This window comes from Lissotriton helveticus, chromosome 9 (assembly GCF_964261635.1).
Source record: "Lissotriton helveticus chromosome 9, aLisHel1.1, whole genome shotgun sequence".
NCBI classification, from domain to species: Eukaryota; Metazoa; Chordata; class Amphibia; order Caudata; family Salamandridae; genus Lissotriton; species Lissotriton helveticus.
The window spans coordinates 1,266,649,930-1,266,658,015 of NC_136070.1; positions in this window are offsets into that span (position 1 = coordinate 1,266,649,930).

The following is an 8,086-nucleotide window of genomic DNA, read 5'->3' on the forward strand; positions in this document are numbered from 1 at the left end:
TTTCACGCTAAACACAGCGTGAAAGGGGGCCTATTCACAAGGCAGCGTTAAGCCACTTTAAGTGGCTTAACGCTGCCTTGTGAATAAGGTGTAGCCCCTATTGCCCCTATTGAAAGACATGGCTTGTCAGTTCAGGCTGGACTGTTCCCATGAGGCACAGGGTCAAGACTGATTTGTATATGGCCATGTCTGAACTGGGGTGGCTTGGTGAGCAAAATAACGATGGATTAAACCAAGATCTGTGACTGGGGGTGAATGTTTTGCCATTGTGCAACATTCCGTCCATCATCTTGTTTGTTTTGCTGTTCACCCTATTGCCAGCACAACGTCACTGAAAGTGGCGTTGTGGTACCGATAGGGGCTTGTGAATATGTCCCTGAGAGTTTCTCTCAGTGACCGCCAGTGGGTCAAAAACGTGTTCAGAATAAATGCTCATCCAATCCTTGGACTCTCTGCAGAGCGCACACGGCAATGGTCACGTATTCCAGTTGCAACTGTGATTCTGTGCAAATGTACATGAAGGGGGTACACAGTTGTCAACATATTGAGAAGGTGAAAGTAAAAGAAAATGCAGTGCTTACAGGTGTGTGTGTGTGTGGTGTGTTTGGGGGATGAAGTGAAGGGGTTGTATTCAGAAACAAGTGAAAAGAGGGTGCTGATGTGGAGAGAGAAAAGCGTACATGACTAATATAGACTGGACATGACAAAAGTGATTGAGATACTCTGAAAACCACAATCCCAGCACAGGCCTCAGTAATGTTTAATTCACAGTCACACAATTACAGAATTGAAACATTTTCAAAAGTCTTCATGACACACCTGTTTGTGTTACTCAAGTCTCTTAAACATCAAACAACCATTGACAAAGCCAATAGTCCTGACTGGTTTTCGGTATATGTCAGTTGTTATGTTATTCATCTGGATGTAAAAACGGAAAGTTCACAGAGGAACCAAAATACAAGTCGGGTGTCACACTAGAGGACCCACAGAAATTTAGTTTAGTTGTTTAAGCCACTTCCCTTCACTACATAGGCGGTGTCCATTTTAGAGAGCCCCATACTTCTACATCCCACTTAAAGCCCCGAGCAAAGTGAATTCATTTCTCAAACAAAGCATGGTTTTTAGTCAGCACAGTTTCGAAACAGTGGTAGTGTTTCCTTTTCAGAGTTGCACTGTCTGATTTGGAGAAATATCGGAGTGAATGAATGTACTTGATAAAGTGCATACACACAAAACAAGGCACACCTGACCGTGACATGACCCTAAGCAGAAGCAGTAGAGTCTGGACTCGGAGCATTGTGATACAATGGAAATGGAACAAGCACTGGCAAAGCCAATAGGTCTAGCGTTGGCTGTCAGCCTTTTGGCAATTTCTATTTTGTTTTGTTATGGTTTTTGCAAAACTTAGGGGCATATTATCAAGGGATTTATCTCCACTTTTTTGGCTTTAAAAGCCAAGAAAGCGGAGATAAAATGATCTCCCTATCAGCAACAGGGTGCTAACACGCAAATTCGCATGTTAGCACCCTTTTTCTCTACGCTTCCCCTTGCATCTCTAATGAGATGCAAAGGGGGCGTTCCAGAGAAAAATAATAGGAGAAATGTTGTTAAGCGACATTTCTCCTATTATCAAGGATTTCACTAACCCTGTTAGTGATAAAAAAAGCAGCGCTAACCGCGGTTAGCACTGCTTTTTTTACACCTGGTATTTTCCTGACTTAGCCATGATATCCTATGGAAGGTGATTATCATGGCTAAGTTTGTGAGCCCTTATCATCAAGCTAACGCCTAACTTCGAGAGATTATCGTTGGTTTTCCAGCGATAATCTCTAATTTGGCAGTTAGCGCGAGGATTTTTATCACTTCTGAGATAAACCTTGCTAATAGCAAGTTATCTCGGCGATAATTTCCGGCGATGCTCAGCATTAAAAAATTCGTTGCTAAGCATCGTTAGCGATAAATAGCGCTAATTGTTGGTAATATGCCCCTTTATTGTTTGTGAATCTGCTGGGCCCTAATCAAATCTAAAAACAAATAGGCTAAAGGCAATTTTTTTTTACGGTATCAAAAAGTAAACATGACCATAATACTCTCTGGCACTGAAGGAACTATTTTGTGTGTAGATGAGCTCCTTATGAAAGGGCAGCATGTCATAACTTATACCGAAGGCAGTCAGTGGCTGAAGTGAGTGACACTTTGCCCCTTGAAGCATGCTGCAGTTGGTGGAAAAAAGTGAATGACACAATCACAGACTAACGGATGGAGTCTGACTGAAAAGCCCTATAAGAACTATGCTTTACTTTTAGTAAAATCATAAGGTCTTGGATAGCACAGATAAAAAAAAGAGTCAAGGGTGAAAAGGAAGGAAGCAAGAAAGGCAAAAAGGGAAGAAAGGAAATCAAGCAAAAAGGAAGAAAGGCAAAAAGAGAAGAAAAGAATGAAGGTGGAAAAAGAAGATAGCAGGAAAGAACCAAGGAAAGAAGGCAAAAAGGAAGAAAGTAAGGAATTAATGAAACTAAGATAGCGAGAGAGAGAAAAAGAAAGAAGAAAAGAAACAAAAAGAAAGATGGAAAAAAAGCAAAGACAGCAAAAAAGAATGAAGGAAAGGAGGAAAAAGAAGGATAGAAGGCAAAATAGAAAAAAGGGAAAAACTGAAAGGATGCAAAAAAAGAAAAGAAGGAAAGAAAGGAGGCAAAAGGAAAGAAGGAACAGGAAAAGGAAAGAGGGCAAAAATGAAAGAAAAAGAAAGGAAGAAAAGGAAGAAGGCAAAAAGAAAGAAAGGAAAAAAGAATGCAAACATGAAAGAAAAGTAAAAAAGGAAATCAAGAATGAAAGAAAGAAGGCGAAAAAAGAAATAAAGAAAAAAGAAAGGAAGGAGGAAACTTGGTAAAATGAAGGAAAGAAAACAAAAATACAGAAAAAAAGACGGAAATTAGGGAAAAAAGAGGAAAGAAGACAAAGATAGAAGGCAAAAAGGAAAGAAGGAAGGAAGAAACAAACAAACAAACAAATAAACAAAGAAGCACTTTACCTCCTGGGAGAGGTTAAGTGTTTGATCCACCTTTAATGTAAATGTATATTTTCCATTTGTTATTGATATGTTAAGGCTTTATTGTGAAGGACTCTGATGTCTCCAGGCCATGTACGCGCTATAGAAAACCACAAAAACGAAATAAATAAACAGCATTAGCAGGAGGCAGGAAGTGATAAAGTTGGAACGTGCCCTGTGCCCATTCCAAGGAGTCCTGTTATCACATCAAATAATGTTAAAAAAAATTATAAAGTGAAACAAAAACTCTGGCCCTAGTGAGAAGTACCTTGTGTGTAGATGGCCACCAGAGGGCAAAATACAGTCACTCACAGTGAAGTGAGCCAGTGGCTGAAGTAAGCCCGCCACAAGCCCCTTGCTGTATGTTGTAGGAGGTGGAAGCAAAACGTGAATGACACAACAGACCGATGGATGACAAGAGGTGGTTAAGTAAGTATATAATACATACTATTTTAGTAAAATCAAAAAGTCTGGCTAACACCGGACCCAAAAATGCAGGGACAGGTTTATGATATTAGTGAGTTCACACTGCCATCTGCCGGCCACATAGAAGAAGGACCCGTGCACAAATATAAGAATAATCCACAGTGTACCTCGACGTTGAAATCAGATGCATTTTAGCTGAAAATAAGGAGGAAAGAGACAAAAACAATACATTGAGCTCGAAACTAAATATTACAGGTGCAGAAGAGAAAGTTAAAAATACAACTACGAAGCAAACTCGAAATAAGACAAATTTAGATTAGTAAAATGCCCAACATATATATATATATATATATATATATATATATATATATATATATATATATATATATATATATATATATATATATATATATATATATATATATATATATATATATATGGTCCTTAAATTATATATTTGTTAAGGGAATGCACATAAACAGTTTATATCTTACATAGCAATATTAAACGTGTGATGTTTCACAAAGTTGACTTAACTTCATTCAGATTCTGGTTAAATCTATTAATATTGAGTTTTTATAATGACACCAAGTATCAGCGCCTAGAAACAATTCATTTCACACTATTCAAGTGTAATATTGACCGTCTATTAATCATGAAGCGTTTGTTTAAATGCCAGTAGACATATCAATTGAATCTGTGTTATTTATAAACCTTGAAGTCTTAAAAGTTCTTTTTGCTTGCTAGTTTCCTTGTAGCGGGGGTAGGAGCTCTGGCCTTGTAATTGTAATTGTATTTATATAGCGCTTACTACCTCTGACGAGGCATAGCCCCTCCCACCCACACGGAACGCACCAGTCAATGTGCTCCTTGCAGAGGCTCGTGGTGCGTGGGAAGCACCACATACAGCGATTGGCTGCTTTATCCAGAAGGACCATCAGCTTCTAGAGAGGCCTACTGGACCCCAGGAAATGAATCTTAGCACATCTGGGACCTCTTCCAGCTGAAGTGACTCCACAGCCACACAACACACTGCCACATCCAACCTCACAATTTGCTGCAGCAAGCGCACCTGCAGACAATCAGTACACAATGTCGCAATCTCAGCACTTCTGGACTAAAGTCCAGAACTTCTCCCGTCTGCGACCTGCAACTCCCCATGCGCACTCCACTCTAGGGACTTCTCACCCCCTGCAGGCTGTGGCCTATTAAGATGTGATCAGAAAAGCAAAAGAGTCGGAGGAGGAGTTGTAATCATTCACAGCGTCTTGAGGGCTCTTGTACATTGGGTGCTGCTATATAGCTGTTGTTAGTACTGAAAGGAATCCATCAACTGCCATAAAACCAGTGCTTAATTTGAGCTGGTGTTTTCTGATGCTCGCACCAGCACTAAATTGTTAGCACCGGCACTAGTGACAGTCGACCACATGATGGCACTGTCTGTTTAATTGTGAATGGAGCACAACAACCGTGTTTAATTAGTCAATTTGCATTGATGATGAATAATACCAGCCTCTCACGCCATTAATATAGCTTTGTGAGGCCTGAAATAGTCTGTTTTGTTAAACTTGTAGAAGTGTGATGGTTAGGTGCTGTGTTGGTATTGTATTGGCATATTTTAAGGCAACAAGGGAACCCAAACAAGTCGGCCAGGGACCTTGGGAGTTAATTCTTTTAAACAACAGTGGCCCCTGGAGAAGGGAGAGTATTAAAGCAATGAATATAGACTCAGTCGTTTCTATATTGAATCGACATGTTCAGCCGGACAGAGGTCTAATATTTACTTTTAGGCAATACAAAGGGTTGTACAAAACAATACAGAAAGTGGAACACAAGCCTGTGCCCTACTTAACACATGGAAACAGGGGGAGGTTATGTAAGACTGGCCACCGTGCCGGCTCTACTGAACCCTTGTGGCTACTTGCAAAATTCGACATAGCCCTGTGCACTCGCGAATGAGCTGGAAATCCTCTCCGGCTCACATAACCTCCGGACCGGCTCATGAGCTGCCCTTTATCGTTCGGGCACTCCACCTTGTTTAAATCTTCCACCAAGCCCCTGGCAATTGGGGCTTCTTATTGTTAGGCATAATATCTATGTCCTGATGATGATCCGCGCAATTCCATGCCGGATCGAAACGCCGTCGACACTTTGAAACACATTATACACTCAAACCCTGTGTGTACTTTAATTGTAAAGGTGTTATATATGAGATTTGTTGCCTTTTGACACTGCTTAATTCTCAAGTACAACAAACCGTAAAGCTTTGCCTAAAGCCCCCTGTTGTCTTTTTTCCCCCACTTGTAATTGTTTTCCATGTGTTTAGTAGGGCACAGGCTTGTGTTCCACTTTCTGTATTGTTTTGTACAACCCTTTCTATTGCCTAAAAGTAAATATTAGACCTCTGTCCGGCTGGACATGTCGATTCAATATAGTAACAACGGAGTCTATATTCATGGATTTAATGCTCTCACTTCTCAGGGGGTCACTGTTGTTTAAAAGATATTGTATTGGCAGTGCTGGCAGGGGCAATGGGTAATGCAGGCTGCATTGACCTTCCAAGAAAGGCCCATGCACTTAATTTTTCAAAGATTAATCACTGAATAAAATACAATGCGTACAGTACTCATTTGAAGGCCTTCCACTGACTATCACCAACCCCGGCGCTAGTGACATCACCAGCAGCCTAATGTGTTTCCCTCCTGGTCATATTATCGCCTTCAGTAAAGACCTCCTTGAATATTCTTATTCTCATACAACCATATGTTGCTGGCTTAGTGCATTGAATCCACCCTGCTACAAAAGCTCAGGGCCAGCGGTGATCAGCCTGGCAACCTCCCTCAAAGAAACTGGCCTTCCACAACCCTTTCGGAACCAACTCACAGCAAACGAGGCATCTCAGATCTCATGGTACCTTCTCCATCACTCCTCTCAGTGGACAATCCCACATTCACAGTCTGAACCGACCCCCATTGGGTTTTCACCAAAATATCAGGAAAGATTATCAGGGCGCCAAAATATCGAGGCGTAAATATCAAGAATAAAAATACAATGAAAGTAAGTATATGTAGGTAAGTAGAGGTTTACTATCCTTGACATCACATCTACTGCACATCTGGTCTGCTTTGTGTTACTACAGGACTCTGCAGTCAAAAAAGAATCATCCACGAAAGGTGCAATCAGGACTGGACACTGAGATTGTTGATAATACTTTATTTTGGAATAGTTTGTTACTTCACACAGGTGGACAGTTGTGTCGATACAACAGAGGGCTTCTCCCACGAGGAAATACTGAGCCTAGACCTATATTTACTCTTGAGCACAAGTACGCTATCCTGTTTTAGGTTTAAACCTATAATAACTGATAAAACCCCACCAAAAGGGAAATAGCCCTCACAAGTGTAGACATATATATACTGAAAAAACACCTGCACAACCACAAACTAAATGCCATTCAAAGAAAGGAAAAAGAGAGTGAAAGTCATTTTTTTTCCTGAAGGGGCCAATACAAAGTAACTTTGTTATACAAGGTAGCAGCAAGAATGACTGGGCTAACATTCTGCTTGAGTTTTGTTGTATAGGGATGTCACTAAAATAGTGTTTCTTCTTCCTTTTGTTGTTTTTTTCCCTCCAATGTTGTGTTTTTTGGTCTAAAGATGCAGGGCATGTTTTAGGTCATGTTTAATTATTTTACAAACAATAGAGAATCAGGAAATATCAAAATCATACTTAATATTTTGACTACGTTTGATTATTTCACTGGTAGGTAAAATGGCAGATTTCATAAGACTCTTTCCCAATGTGTATCATCACATTTACCCACAGATAATGGTAACACCCCTTGAAACATCAGCCCCCTTTTCTAGTAAGTCAGTATTGATAGTAGGTGAATTGCCAAACACCCCAGGCTTTAAACATTCAATGCAAGTTGTAGTGACAGGTATATGTGAAAAGAGTGCAGTCACAAAGCATCTGGGATAGTGGCGAAAACATGACACCAGACTTTTGGAAAACATGGAATGCAATGTTACTTGGAATGCTGTTTTCAAAATGTTCTTATCAAGTTCAACAAAGATTTAAGTGATGTGGTTTGTAATTGCAGTGATTCAGCTACGTATATGAAAAAGTTGTGTGATGACCTGCCAAAATCGACATCTGAGCCGAAGTGCTTCCCTGTAAGAGATACTTGCCACTTGCTAGATTGTATGCTGAAAGCATCTTTACAATGTTCAGAGTTAATGAAGAATGCTATTGACTTTTTAGTCCATTCTGGTGCACTGTTTTGTTATGCGCAGGAACTAAAACACAAATATTTCTAATTTTGAGCTTTGTGTGGCATCAAAGAAAGAGTCATCTCAACTATGTAATTTAGCTGTTGGTTCTCAGTCCTAGAGGCCGTGAATGCTATATTATCCATGTGGCAACCATTTACAGAAATTTTGCTGAGTGATGACGCCAAAGACAAGAAATGCAAGGATCTTCATTTGCATATTGATAGTGATGTAAAAAAGTGCACTCTATCGCATTCTTAGATTCTTACAGGAAAACATGACTGCTGTAGTGAACGTAATAAAAAAACTAGAGACTGAAAACACCATTGTCTACCAAGTG